Source organism: Rattus norvegicus, chromosome 7 (genome assembly GCF_036323735.1).
Source record: "Rattus norvegicus strain BN/NHsdMcwi chromosome 7, GRCr8, whole genome shotgun sequence".
Classification (NCBI taxonomy): Eukaryota; Metazoa; Chordata; class Mammalia; order Rodentia; family Muridae; genus Rattus; species Rattus norvegicus.
In genome coordinates, this window is record NC_086025.1 from 86385288 (window position 1) to 86400879 (window position 15592).

At 42.3% G+C, this 15592-nt stretch overlaps 2 protein-coding genes across 3 annotated transcripts in view; both read right to left on the reverse strand.

Annotated features, from left to right (window-relative positions):
• The window catches only part of Ext1 (exostosin glycosyltransferase 1), a 278838-nt gene that overhangs the window by 119637 nt on the left and 143609 nt on the right, over positions 1-15592 (reverse strand). The window lies entirely within an intron of this gene.
• The window catches only part of LOC134479904 (keratin-associated protein 10-6-like), a 235995-nt gene that overhangs the window by 79001 nt on the left and 141402 nt on the right, over positions 1-15592 (reverse strand). The window contains exon 1 of the mRNA XM_063264625.1: positions 1-15592. This exon is cut by the window's left edge and continues 79001 nt beyond it; it is cut by the window's right edge and continues 141402 nt beyond it. The gene's annotated coding sequence lies outside the window, so the exon portion shown is untranslated.

Here is a 15592-nt window from a genome sequence, read left to right on the forward strand (position 1 = left end):
ATGAGGGATGCTTTTGTTGAACCTTCATAAGATCTTCACGCTATACTCACTTTTTACCTGAAAACTCGCTTCTAAAGAGCTCTCCTGGTCTTAATCTTCCCTGGCATATTTTAAGCAGATGTAATTCTTAATTGAACACTCGCAGATACTTTCTATCAGTCTTATTAGAACTAACTTATTTGTTCCCTGCTACAATGTCAGCCCACGAATACCAGGACCCTCCTGGTCTTGCTGCCTGCTCTGGCCAATGTGCCTCAGGTCTAGCACGCTGGTAACGATCAAAAAAAAAACACTTACTACATGGAATACTGAGGGGAAGGGTTTATAAAGTATAGGGCACAGGAAAATGGCCACTACTTTCCCTTCCTTCTACTCATTCTACCTCTGAATTGTCAGTGTGCTCGATTGCACACCTCTAGGCTGGTAGGGATCTGGTGGGGATTTGCTTCCTGCCCCTGCTCAGCATGAAGCTTCACTATTCACAGAGAATTGGTCTTTCCCCTCCAGGTCCATGCTCTGGGAATCCTTACTGTATAACTCCATCAACCAAATCTCCAGCTCCAGCTCATAGTCACCTGAATTCCTACCTTCATCTACAAGAACCCATGCCTGCCTCAGTTGTAAATGTGGTTATAGCATATAGCAACTCTTCAGCCTTAGGGCTCACACACAAACTTTCAGAATTCGTCTCTACTGCCCCTTCTCTATATACAGGAAAAATACTATCAGTGAATGTTTGCTGAGCATGGGCTTTTCTCTTTCACAAGAGAAATACAGGTCTGCAATGACCTGTATTTTGTCTCTCTGAAGACACTGAAGTGGGACCCAGAGAAGTTGAGTCAAGTGGGAAGGCACTGGCTCTATAATAGGAGAATGAGAGAGAATACCGAGGCTCACATTATTTGGTGAGACTCCTGGGTGTTACAAAGGCCCTCGGGTTAGACATGGAAATGATTTCTCATGAAGCTCTAGTGAATGGGGCCAGTGTCCACAGTGGAAAAGCTCCACAATGACCTGTGACACCCACGCTCCTTCCTTCTCCTCAGAATGGCCTTCTTTGCATCCCTGTATACTCAAAAGAGGTTGAGCATGTAAACAAGTTTCCCAGCCAGGTAGGTGGTTGCTCCAAAAAATCAAGGAAGGTTCTATTCTTAGAACCTTCAATCTACAATGTACCTGGTGACTTGCCCCAGCATTTGGTATTAGAGGAAGGTGTATGTGTCTTTTGTTCTTTTATTTCTTGATTTTTTTTAAAGTGAAGATTTCCCTTTCTCCACTTCAGGAACATGGTGTACAGGATACATACAAGTCAAGAATAGAGGGTGGGAGCCTCAGCCCATTCTAGCCCTTTCCCCTCTGTTGGTTCCATCCCGCTCGGTCTCGGAGCATCCCGAGGGGTAAGCAGTGCACAGTGAAAGAGGACCAGTTGGGTGAAGGCAAAGGAGCTTAGTTGCTGAAACACACCAGGGCCTGACTAAACACACCAGTTGCTTCCTAAAATTTCCTGGCTCTCTCTGCTTTAATTGCCTTACCTTTAAGAAGAGCCTTAGACGTGGTGAGAACTATAAGAGCAAAAGGATGAAAGCAGCCTCTACCCATGGTGAGCGCCCAAGAAACAACACAGCAGGTCACAGGACAGTATTGGCATGTCTATGGCTACATATAATCACACACACAAACACCACTCCTGCATATAGAAACTCAAAAGTTCCTTCATCCCTGTACCTCGAACCTACTTTCTTCAGAAAATATTACCTGGGTAGCACTGTTGAGGCATCCAATCCCAACTTTAATATGCTAACACAAATGGGTATATCTCTAAAGTCTCTAAAAATCGGTTGGGTTCCGTTTGTTTGTTTGTTTGTTTGTTTGTTTGTTTGTTTTGGACAGGATGGAGACCTCCACAATATCTCTCAATGCAGACAAGGAGTCCACAGATAAGTCAGGTTGCCAATGTACTGAAGTGCACATGTCAGAATATTAATGAAAGGAAAACGGTAAAATGTTTTGCAACATTCAGTGCTCCCGGCTCTGGTTTCCAAGGGAGGAACTCATGGCGAAGGCACCTGAATGCTGGAAGCCACTCATGTAACCTGCCTGAGAGAAAAGCATGGGGGATGGGTTCCCCTTCAACTGAGCCCATCACACCAAAAGGCCTCTCTGTCTTTAGAAAGCTGCATAAATTCTGTTGGTTTTTTTTTTTTCCAAACAAAGTATGACTTGTCAACATATTCCACTGAAAATTGTTTAAAGGAAAAAAAGGTCATGGGTAGGAGGAAGTGACCTACTACATATAAAAGCCTGCACAACACAAGTTCCCTCCCTATTCCTGGATTGTAAGGCCTTTGTATCTGTTCTTAGTATCTCAGACAAAGCACGTCTCTAAAACCTCCAGATCCCATCTCTCCCAGGTATGCATCTCACAAGGCACAAAACCTGGTTGCAAAGTTTGGGTACACCTGCTATTCTTACAAATCAAACATCACTTAAAAAAACAATCTAGAGAAAAATCAAAAAGATCAAACCTTGATACCCTAATACCAACAGATGGTTTATTATCAACAAAATGTCACACAGTATACACCACATAAAAGAGCCTACCCCCTTGTTTCACCTACAGTTTAAGCTAATGTGAGTTGGACATCTTCTAGGATGTACATATTCTGTGAATAGCTTGGAGCAGCCACACTCACTCCAAATACTATGTGATCCACTATAGGCATCCTGATAGTCACATTGAGTACTATCTCACTACTATCTCAACTACTCCCTCCCTCCCTCCAATACAATCCCAGCATCTAGCATCCCACCCTAACGAAGTACCCTGCTTAGCTCACTCAAAAACCTTTTGTAGATTTATGCTTGTTTGGCATTTTTCCCCAGGGTGGCTGCATGTATTTAATATGATTAACAGCTTTAGTCATTAAACAGTGTTTCTTTAAGAGGATTGCATGAGATTACCCATAGGGTCTTGGGCTGAAATCTCAGCAAAAGTCCCAGGAGAGGTAGGTAAGGGGAGTTCATCATAATCTAACAACTTCACTTAGTACTTCAAATAATTGATGGCGCAACCCATAAAAATATTCTTCCTAAACTAATCAAATCATTAAAATGTCAGTTTCCAAACAGATACTCCACAGCATGCCTGCCCCTGGCCCTGATTCAATTCAAATGGAATCTTGCTGAATCGGACTGCTTGATGAAGTCTGTGTTTCTTTATGGTCTCCCCTCCTTGATGGATGCTCCTCTCCGCCTGCTTGAAGACAGCCATCCCACGAAGCAAATGCACTGGCTGAAAGCCAGGAAACAAGACACAAAGTAGGCTCTTGTCGTTGGCCTATCACATGCAGTAAAGGCTAGGTTTCTTTCTGTACTCAATGTGCTTCAGGGCATCTCCTTATTGCTTAAAATATGAGGCTAGCATGAAGACTAACTGTTGTACGCTTCGCAGAGAGCCCGAGATTCAAAGGAAGAGCAAGAGAGCATGCACACACAATGGGCTTGGGGTTTCCGGTTTATTAAAAGGGCCTGGTAATTACAAATGCTTCCTGTGGCTTGTCCTTAGGGTTATTCCTGTGATGAAACACCATGACAAAAAGGCAAGTAGAGGAGGACAGGGTTTAGTTGGCTTGTGTTTCCACATTGTTCATCATTGCTGAAACAATGGACAGGAACTGAAGCAGAGGAGGAACCTGAAGGCAGGAACTGAAGCAGAGGTCACAGAAGGGGGTTGCTTACTGGTTCTCTGCTTGTATCCTCCTCAACTTACTTGCTTTACAGAACCTAGGACCACCTACCCAGGGATGGCACCACCCACAAGGGCCTGGATCCTCCCCCATCAATCACTAATCAAGATAATGTTCCAAAAGCTTGCTACAGCCGGTCTTAGAGATATTTTCCCAATTGAGCTCCCTCCTCTCTGATGACTCTCTAGCTAGTGTCTGGTTGACAAAAAAAGGAAAAAAAGAAAAACAAAAACAAAAACGCCAGTATAGGCTCCAACATCAACCTAAAAGTTTGCAGAGCACTCCACTAGGGCACAGCTTTTTTTGTCTTAGTTCTGAACACCCAGTAAAACAATATAGAGCAAAACAGATAATTTTATAGGTCTACACTTTTGGAACCAGCCAAAATAATCACTATTAAAAAAAAAAAAAACCACCCTTCATCTAGTCCAGATATTAATTCAATGTTTTAGTTTTATACACTCCTCTATGGAGACCACAAGTTGTTTCTAGATTGCTGTATGCAGTGTGGTAGCCGAGTGACCTGTACTACTTTAATTTAAAATGATTACGACTTGATAAAAATAGAAAATTTAGCCACATAGTCATATTAGCCAAGCTAGTGTTCTATACGGCTGAGGAAATGTTACCAGGATTACAGACAGTTTCCAAATCTACAAGCTGGAATGTAATACCATCTTCATGTGGAACAATCAAATATCACGGGGATTGAGAAATGGCTTAGTGATAAAGATCATATACCACGTAGAGTATACCAAACTTAGAGTTTAGCTCCCAACATCCATGGTGGATAGCTTACAACCAACTCCAGGGGATTCAACTTCCTCTCCAGGCCTACACACACACACACACACACACACACACACACACACACACACACACACACACGCACACACACACCAAACACACACACACACACACACACACACACACACACCAAACACATGCATACACATATGACCCATACTTAAGGAATATAATATAGCTTTAAAAAAACAGGCTAGAGAAACAATAGATTTTCTTTAGGCTAATCTGTAAGATAAATTCACTATATATGTAATTATTTTACTTCAATATATGCTTGACCCAGTACCTGCTGACCTTCCTTAAGATGAACAACTCTTAACACACAAATGAGCGTGCATATACATCCAAGTTCCATGAATCAAAAAATTTCAGGAAATCTTTCTTAGCACTCTATTCTTAGCACTCACCTTGCCATATTTTCTAAATATTTTATTTTATTTATATGTACATATGTGTGTCGGCATGAGCATATGCTATGTGTATTCAAGCGCCTACAAAGACCAGAAGAGGGCACCAGATTTCCTGGAGCTGAAGTTACAGGCTGTTGTGAGCTGCCTGCAATGGGTACTGGGAATGAAGAGACCTCTGCAAGAGAAGCACTTTCTCGACTGCTGAGCTGACCACAGAGCCATCTCTCCAAACACAATTCCATCATGTCTGAACATTATCAAGCATTGATCATTCCAGGGAGGGCACACTGTTTTCTATATCCTTGAGAAAGCATGAAACTTCTTATCCATTTTTTTTGGGGGGAGGGGTCAGTTTTCTATGGATTAGATGTGAAAATTCAAAGCCCCTCTCAAATGCCACCTGCACCAGGAACATTTTACCTGTACCAGAACTGGCCTGTTCACGTCCACAACTACAAAGATCCTCTTACAGAAGGCTCACAACACTGTAAGGTGTATGCTATTTCCATCTAATGTGAAATAGTTAAAACTGAAAAAAATTACTTGCTCAGAATTTCACAACTGATAAATAATATAGCTGCAATTTGGCACAGGGCTCTCTAACTTCATGTATCTGGTGGATGTTGCTGCTGCTGTTGCTGGTATACACTTCCCTTCTTCTAGTGTGTGTGTGTGTGTGTGTGTGTGTGTGTGTGTGTGTGTGTGTGTGTGTAATTTCTTTGATGAGTATGAATAAGGTACATATCAGTCAAGTCCATTTCCTTCCCTTGATTATAAATTTCTTAAATACAAAGAAAGCTAAATCTTATTCATGTTGGCCCAACCAGAAGAAACAAAATTGTATTGAGTACATACATAAGTGAAGGAATATCTTCTTTTGACCACAACATTCAGAGACTACAACATTCAGAGACTAGTTCCAGTCCAAACTAGAAAATGCTCATCTTTCTCGGGCACTGAAATGATTCTTGAGTCTACCGATCATGTTCAAGTTTTCCTCAAGACAATTTTCATAGTCACTGTGCACTGTGATAATTCAATGCATTCACTGATATAGCCAGAACTTGCCAGATACTGAGAGGAGAAAGATTATTATGGAAAATGTAATGCTTGCTCATTTCCCCTAGGGTGCAGACCACGGAGGTGGCACAACAGGCCATCTACCCAGGGTGAATAGGGAGATATAGTAAGGTAGCCCCATGCTACAGGGTAGGTGGATAGAAGTGAGACCAAGAGTATCTAGAGAGTCCACTGTAAAATTGCAGTGGTGGTGGGATGCTGGGGTGGAAAGAGAAGCAGGCTGAGCAGGATGCTAGAAGAGATCACCCAGAAAGAAAGGGCTTAGACAACAATCTCTAAGAGCAAAGCATTAGATGCCTAGAAGGATGTTGTAGCTCATTTTAATTCAAAGAACCTTTCCTAAACAGCTACACAAGAACAGCCCTGGGGTCTGGGGAGTAGCTGTTTAAAGGTGAATTAAAACTTGCTATGCCCTCAAGAAACTCATTAGTCTAGCAGGAAACCAGACATTAAGCCAATCTGCGGTGATAGAAAGTAGGTCTTGATCAACCCTATAATGAGACACCAAGAAGTGGAGATTGATAACATCATTAATTCAAAAGGAAGCTTTCTAGTGTGGGGGAAATGTCTCTAAGGTAGGGTCTGTGTGGGTCTGGAAGGATCAGTAGGAGTCTAATCAGTGGGCATAACGGAAGTATACACTGCCCAGATCCCTTTTGCTGGGCAATGCAATAGACCCAAGCTGCTGTGACTGACTGCTGGTTGACAAGGTCTCCTGAATACTGACAGTCCTTATAACTAAAGCCTACTAACAGGGAACTGCCTTTGACCTCTATCCAGGGTCAGCCTACAGCCAATGACTGACAAGTAACCAATCAACGCCTACATCATACATGGCACAGAAAAGCTTGATTGTGAACGAGCCTTTCTCAGCCTTAATCCCAGGCAGACTTGCAAAATGGCCTGGCATTGAAGCAGCCTGTTCAGATACAGTCTACAGCCTCAGCATAAGAACAGAGTTATTCCAAAGTGGGTCTTTCCATAAACTTAACCACAGAACACAGTGCCATGTTCAGGATCTTCTAAAAAAAAAAGAAAAAAAAAAAAAAAAAAGCAGAGTGTTGTGATTATAAAAAAAGATAAAGAGAGTGGGGATGTTTCCATGACGTTCTGGGGAGAGGGGGTGCCTCAGCGGGCTCATGCTGAGACATCCCTTCCCCCTGAGGGACCAGCCACAGGACAGTATGATTCTCACCTCTTTAAATTTAGTTCAGGGTTCCCTCTTAGTAAGTCTGTGCCAGAAAGAATCACACTTTCTCTGTACCCTTTAGATGAGGTGGCCAGATTATAATCACGTCACCTGTAGGAGGCATATATTAGCACAACTCTTTCAGGCTTTGTCCCAAGGCTGGGTATGGCTAATACAGCACGTTGAAGGCAGAATAACCTGTGTCTTTTATATCCCTAGAGCCTTTCGTAGTGGCTGGAATGAATAGCTGATAAGAAAATGCTTACCTTTAATCCACTAAGCACTGTAAAAAATTCTCATATAAAATATCAGACTTGATGAACAGTCAAATGGCAAGTCTCCACTCCAAGCCCTGAGACATAGTGACCACTGAGCTCCCCTGACAGCACAGATTACTAAACCATTAGGCCACCTCTGGGCTTGCCTCTTAAAAAAAAAATTCCAATATGGATGAAATATACCTTATCCATAATACTTTCAACCAGACACATTTTGCAGTGTGGGTTCCCCCCACCCCCGATTCTAGAAGATCTGTCTACACATTATGATGGTATTGGGATGAAACGAGTCTAAACACACGATTCACATAGGATTTCACACACATACTTGCACATATAGGCTGAAGGTAACTTTATGCAGCATTTTTGGTGCACCTGCAATTTGACTGCAAGTTGTCACATGAGGTCTAATGTGAAATTTCCCACTTATAATAGCATGGCAGTTCTCAAAATATTTCAGGTTACATTTCCGATTCTGTATTTGGAATCTGAAAATATTGATACAGAGAATCTGGTCAGTGTGTAGATTTACACTGTAACAGGCTAGCCCATGTCTAATTTTCCAGCAACTCCTTTAAATATGTATCTACAACAGCATTTATGTAGAAGCCCCAAGCAGTCCAACCAGAAAGCCTGACCACCCTCCCACTTACAGATTGTTTTCTAAGGAAGTATTTACTTAGGCAACTTCTAAAGTTGGTTTTATCTTTACATATCTACTGCCTGATCTTTACCACTGAGGGCTAACTCACATGCTGCAGGTTAAGAAAGTGAGTGAAAGCACAGTGTGCTGGTACATGCCTTTAATCCCACTAGGAGGAAGAGGCAAGAGGATCTCTGTGAGTTTCAGGCCAGCCAGTTCTGCATAGTAAGTGCCAGGCCAGCCAGAGATACATAGAGAGGCCCTGTCTCCAGAAAGAGACAACAAAGAAACAACACACATGAATTGGAAAACCTTCTCTGGAGGAAAATCTGACAATTTAACCTATAAAAATACTTGTGAAGGTGGGGACATAAATGACTGTGCATAATAACCACAACAACATCCATAATAATGCATATTACAAACAAAACTAAGTAGCTCCCAATAAATAGCCATAAATTACAGTGGAGGTAATAAACATTCACAAATCAGCATGTATTTATGTAAGCAGACTTCCTAGAACAGAAGACTTCCGACTGCAAACTACTGCATGAACTCAGCCTGTCGGGAAGTCCCCAGAACACTGTAAAAGCAAGTACAGGCATGCATGGGTTCATGTGTTCCCACACATGACACATGCATCAGCAAGAAGAGTACAATCCAAAGGGACAAGTAAGGAGTTATGAGTGGTGTTTGATTTTCCCACTGATAGTTGTTACCTGTATCATACTGTGTGTGTGTGTGTGTGTGTGTGTGTGTGTGTGTGTGTGTGTGTGTGTTGGTGGTGGTGGTGGTGGTGTTATTTCTAATTTGCCACATATAATAATGTCCTGATTTTAGGTCAGTGAGTGGGCAAACTGCATGTGATGTCCCCATTTTCTCTGGCATTGAGCTGCTTATCTAGATCTCACACACCTAGCAAGGTACCCTACGCCACAGCCCCATGAGATAAGCCTTCACTCCGACTGTCTGCCCCTTGGCAATTACTCTATTGCCTATAAAGGAGTCATTTGCAAAAGCCATTCTGAGAAACTCTCCACATCTCTTCTTAATGGATAGAGAGGACACCAAAAGGGCGCAGAGCTTTATCGGTGTTTGCACCCCAGATCTACCCTTGATTTTAAAAGTAACCGCAAGATATCTATCACCACAGGGGCAGGGAGGACACTGTTCTAGAACTAGATTCTTTTCTTGCTATTCCTGAACTGTGTTGATTTGGTATTGCATTCTCACTTGAACGAGAAAGTGAAGAGAAAAAAAAATCACTGAATAACAGCTTTGCCCACTACCACACTGTGCAAATAAGACTTCTGAGAGATGGCATACACTGTGTATTTTAAGACAAAAAAAAAAAAAAATCATTGCATGGCTTTTAAATTGGAAACACTCCAACCATGGCTGAAGTGCTTACTAAGGAAGAATGCACACATTAAAAGAACGGGCAATTTTTATGACTGGCACCACTTCTACTTGTAAGCTTATTCCCTAAATTCAAAGTACAAAAATTACTATTGACTCTTTGTACCAACAATGAAAACGAGCATAACATTGTCATAACTTACTGGAAACCAATGTGGGCCGAGCTGCTATAAAAGAGATAATCTCATTCATTATCTTCACATAACAGGGAAACTGAGTCTGACCAAAGCTGAAAACTAAGATCACCAAGCAAGTTGCAAGGCCAGGCACTGGTATCAGAACACTCACCCCTGTATTCTACATTTCTTCCATCAGATGATCGTGCTGGATTGTTGGGTGGCTCAATCTTAGCATTTGATAGGGCACCCCAGTAACTTCCCCAGCTCCTTCTAAGAGCTCAAGTTTAATGGATCAGAGGGGCCATCCATCTTTCCTTCCTTCCTTCCTTCTTTCCTTCCTTCCTTCCTTCCTTCCTTCCTTCCTTCCTTCCTTCCTTCCTCCCTCCCTCCCTCCCTCCCTCCCTCCCTTCCTTCCTTCCTATCTACCTACACAGCTCTGGATGTCCTGGCATTTACTACACTTATGTAGACCAGTAAGTAGACCAGCCTGGCCTTGAACTCACAAACATCTGCCTGCCTCTGGCTCTGCCCCCCTGCCCCTGCCCCTGCCCCTGCCCCTGCCCCTGCCCCTGCCTCTCAAGGGCTAGAAGCAAAAACCTGTGCCACCATTTCACCACCCTACCCAGCTCAGAGGGTTCTTCCGATTACTAATCAGAATGTTCCGTGTCTATCTCATACACTGGACTTTAGATCTACATCTGCAGAATATTTGAAAGTTGTCAATGTGCAAAACATTAAAGGTGCGGAAATAACCTACAAAAATACGTTGGGGTCTAGAATGTATTTTTTTTTTTTAAATCTAGACTCGCCGGTGAAATACCTGACGTATAACTCAGTTTCCCACTTGGAATTAAAACCCAAGCAATGATGTCTTTAGCTGTACAGGGCAGGAAAAATACTTAGGCACGGTAGAGCCCCACTTGACGCTTTGAGATACTTAATCCCAGATCCCTTTGGGCCTGTTCCTGAAGCCTGTGGCAGAAAAAGAAGGCACAGGCAGGCCTGGGCCTGCAGAGAGACTCAACCTGCAGATGAACAACCTACAGGAGTCAGCATGTAGCTTAAGACAGCAAGAAAGCCACAAAAGAGTCAGCAACAAATAGAGCCAACTCCTGGCATTGAGATCAGGTGCTGGCTGGGGGAATGTTTCAGCAAAGGACAGACATTGCCTCAGGAGTGGGCGGGCCACCACCTTCTTAATTATTAACTTCTCCTGTGCAGTCTTCGCCATCAATGCTGACCGCCACCTGGCACAGTGCTGCAGGACTTCCCACCATCCTCTTCGGGGGAACAAAACTTCTATTGGAGAGTGAAACAGAACTGACTTCTGGCTCTGAAAGCATACTTCCTGTTCCCCACTTGCTTCATCAGCGTTTCATGGAGGAAAAACATGGATGACTTTCAGGCTGGTCAAAGTCATTGATGGGGTGTATTTCTGAGATGGGTCTGGGCTACCTGAGTTAGGAATCATTACAAAATTCATCCAAAGCCTGAGACACAGACCTGTTTTGTCTTGTTACACAGGACCGCGTGGTGTGCTATTAATTCTACCTAAGATTGAAGGAGAGGAAAGGAGCAGTAATGATAATATAGAAATGTAGAATCCATGTCCATGAAAAAGCCAGGACCCTGGGGAAGGACGTTTGCACCTCAGTCACAATGGAATAGATAGCCTCTAGTTCCAATCATGGCCTAAACTCTGCTCAGGGCACTTGACCTTCATCCAGAGTTAGCTTGCTTTTATTTTCTTAATTAATTTCTGCTGATATAATATTTATATTAAAAAACATAAACTACATCCTATAATTTTTAGGGATCAACTAGATGACTTCTATTTAAGATGAACTGTTTAATCTTTTAAGAGCTAGGACATCAAATTGCACTGGAAAAAAATAGCAGTCATCACTAAGTTTTAGAGCTTTCTCAAAGCTAATGGTACTTTCACCCCCAAACAATTCCAGGACACTTAAGACAGTCTTAACATTGAGTGGTCCACGTGAAATCCACAAGTCACCGAACTTGTGTCTTGATCATTAACTTGATTCTCATTTCTGCCTACTCTGGGGAAAACATTCAAAACAAATGATAAACACACAGGGTGTCAATGGCCTTCCTTCCTCAGGGGCTCAAAGTCTAATGGGGTATACGAGATAAGCAACCCCATGGCGGACTATAAGTAATTATACCTGAGAAATTAGTTTCAGGTAGTACTTGGAAGGTAGAGATTATCTTAGTTTCCCCTTGGAGGTCAGCCAGAGGCCCTATTATCCACCTCCAAGGCCTCCATTTTAAGAGGACTTTCCCCAGCTTCCATCAGCAGAAGCAAAAGTCAAGGGCTACATTTCTGCCCCCAAGCATAGTTGAGTGAATATCCACACCCTTCCCCTGTACCCAGCCTTCCAGCTTTTACAATGTGGAGAGGCATGTGTTTTATTTATATCTAAATTTTGTCCAAAAGGGATTTAAGGTAGCTTACTTAAGCACTCATAGATCGAGGGCAATTTTTAAAAGAAACCTAAATACATATAGGATAGAGGACAGACTGACTTAGTTAAAGTAGAACATGCCAGAAAGCACTGTCTTTTTATTGCATTTATTTATGTATCTATTCGTTGTGGGATGTGGTGTGTATGTGTGTGGTGTGTATGTGTATGTGGTATGCTCTTGTGTATGGTATAAATGTGTGTTTGTGATGTAAACTGATGTGCTGACCAAATGTACCACTTTGCACATGGGGAGATAAAGGGGCAATCTGTGGGAACTGGTTCTCTCCTTCCGCTATGCGAGTCCCAGACATCAAATTTAGGTCACCAGGCTTACTGACTTTCTCCTTTATTCTCAGAGTCATCTAACCAGCCCAGAAGACACCAGATTTGAATAAACACATTCTGCCATCCACAGTGAAGTAGGAGAAAAAACAATTAAGTTCAAATGTTCTTGCCTTAAAACAAAAGAGCAACAGTCATTAGGCGAGGGTATCACTGGTTAGTCTACATGACAAAGAACGAAGTCAACAAATGCCCTTGTAACTCAAACAGAAGCCTTAAAGTCCTACATTTAGGAGAATGGATGCTCTGAAGCATAAGGAGCATTCTGGAGCCTTTCCTCACAGAAGCTTTACAACATACGAATTTTGCACAGATGATAAAGTTCATAGAGCCAAAGGGAAACCATGCTGTGGAAGTTTGTGAAGTCTGGGTTCACACAGGAAATCCTTACTCTATATTGGCCACCAAAGGCTTGGAGAGTTAGCTACTGGCTGGAGCCAGGCAGGCTGCTGGAGTAATGCTATACGTGTGGCTTCTTCCCCTGCTCTATATAGCCTACAGGGATTACAGCCATAAGTCAGAGTCAGTCTACTTGAAAAGGTGTTTAGCAAAATCTAGTAATTTGTCTTTGCCTTGCAACCCCCTCCCCCTTCTTTATCTGGAGACACATGCCTGCAGTCTCTGCTGAGATATTTTCTCTGTTTTTCTACTTTTATTTTTGAGGTGTTGGTTTTGAATTCTTGGCTTTCACATATTCTTGCATCTTAAATTCTCCTAATTTACTGTGTAATTAAAACACGCATGCACATTTGTCCTCAATTAATGGAGACAAATTATTCCCCAGTGGAAGACAACTCTACTCTACTTGGAACCTGACAGGGGCAGATAGGCCTGGAATTTAAATGTTATCTAATGATCTCATGGGTTTTTTTTTTTCCTGAATGAAAATTTAAGGAGTAGGTTAATCAGGGCCAATGAGATGGCTCAGTTGGTAAAGGAGCATGGTGCACAAGCCTCACAACTTGGTTTCAGACCCCAGAAACCATGTATAGGTGAAAACAGGAGAGTGACTCCTCCTGAAAGACGCCCTGTGATTTCCAATCCCCCCCCACCCCTCTGTATCTGCTTCCTCCTACCCTCCCTCTTCCAAATCTCACAAATTAAAAAATATTCATTGCTTCATTTAAAAAAAAAAGGATTTTTTTTCAAAAGAACGAGTTTGTTAATTTGTCCTTGGGTGACAAATATTTTAAGGTCTCCTTGGCATCTTCAGAACCAGGTGATTCTCCAACTTTCTCCTCTCCTATTCTTTATCTTAAGAACAGTAGTAACTTGTTTTGAGATCATCTTTAGAGAGAGAAGAAGACACTGCAAAGGGTAGCCGAAGCTGGAAAAGCAGCATTTAGCAAAAGTCTGTTTGCAGTCAATAAATCCATCATAAGCCTACATAATAAAGGCTTTGAAATGTCTGGAACCATGAGAAAAAAAATCACAGTAGACCAAAGAGTCAGCTGACATTATTGATGATACTGGAATAATTCTACATCAGCAGTGTATATGTGTATGTGCAATCTAGGCAGAAAAATATATAAACATTGGAAAGTTATTCATTTAGGTGTGATTATGAATCATTTGTGAAAAATACAAAATGAATTTGAGATAAGAATGAAGCAATTTTCATGCCTAAGCGATACTATGACAGGAAACACCCAAGCTCAAGATTTTTTTAATTTACCAGAACTTTTTAAATGGATATTGGGAAAAGAAAGGGCAGAAGAACCACTTATTCTTATAGATCAGCTAATCTGAGAAACTGTACTCAGAATTTAAAATACCTCTTTTTAAAAGTCCAACATCAATTCAAGTGGAAAAGGAAGTCATGCCCATGTGTAGACAAGATAACTGGGCTCAAAGAAAGGGAGATTAAATAGGCTTGAAGTATCCTTCTAAACTTATTGACAAGGAACTTCCAAGTAGGTTTGCTATAAAATTTACAACACATCCTTCCAAAGGCCACAGACCTTCCGGCCAGCAGGTAATTCATAGAACGGATTCTAAGCTGGCTCATTGTAAGGGACTAACAGAGATTTACACTGAGTACTTTGTTCAGGGTTCAACACACTTTAATTACATCAGATAACACCTGCTGTTCTCATTTTTCCTGGAAACGGGCTATGAGTCCAACTCCTATTTATTTAAGCGCCTGCAACAATGAGTCTCTGCTGTGTCAAAATATGAGGCCAAAACTAAAGGAAAGGAGTAAGAACAGGAAGAAAACTGTCTTGGGCCCAGATCGCAATGGGTCCTGAATTGTCCTTTTGAGGCTTTACAACAGCTTAACCTGAGAGAGTCAGGCGGGAACACACTGGGGAAGAGATGGGTTGAAAGGAAAGCCAGCCCTGGAGCTAGGGTGTGGCAGTGGTGGGGCTGTGAACTGGGCACACTGCTGCAGACCAGTTACCTATCACTGGGCTGGGCAAGGTCCTTTTTGGATAAGCTTAGGACAAGGATTTTTGTGGCTTTTTATACGCAGATAGAATATCTTGTGTATTGTATGGACACATCATCTGTCAATTTAAAAAATCTATAGCCTATAGGAAAAGCTAAAATAGAAGGTGGGACATCAGGTATGCAGAAAGAATTCTGGGATAGAGTTAAGCAGGGAAGAGTGGCCAGGGAAGATGTGAGGACAGACTCATGGTGACATGTTCATAAAAAGTTAAAAGGGTGTGTGTGTGTTCTGTGGAGGTGTGGGGGAAGAGATGCTTCTGCAGACCCATGATGAGATATCCCTTTCCCCTGAGGGACCAGCCATAGGATGGTATAGTATAAAGTGTATTCAGGGCATGGGGAAGAGAGTTAAAAGGGTAGTAGAGGCAGAGAAGGGGGCAGGGGGAGAGGGGCAGGAAGGCAAGAACAAGAGAGAAGCAAGAGAGCAAGAGCAGGAGGAGGGGGCAAGCAGTCCTTTTTATAATGAGTCAGGCCTACCTGGCTGTTGCCAGGTAACTGTGGGGTGGAGCCTAGACAGAATGCTAACATGTTGGTGCCTGAGCAGAGGCAACCAGTCACATGGGAGAATGTAGATTAGTATAAATGGGTTACGCTAAATTATTAGCTAGTCAGTGAAGGAGCC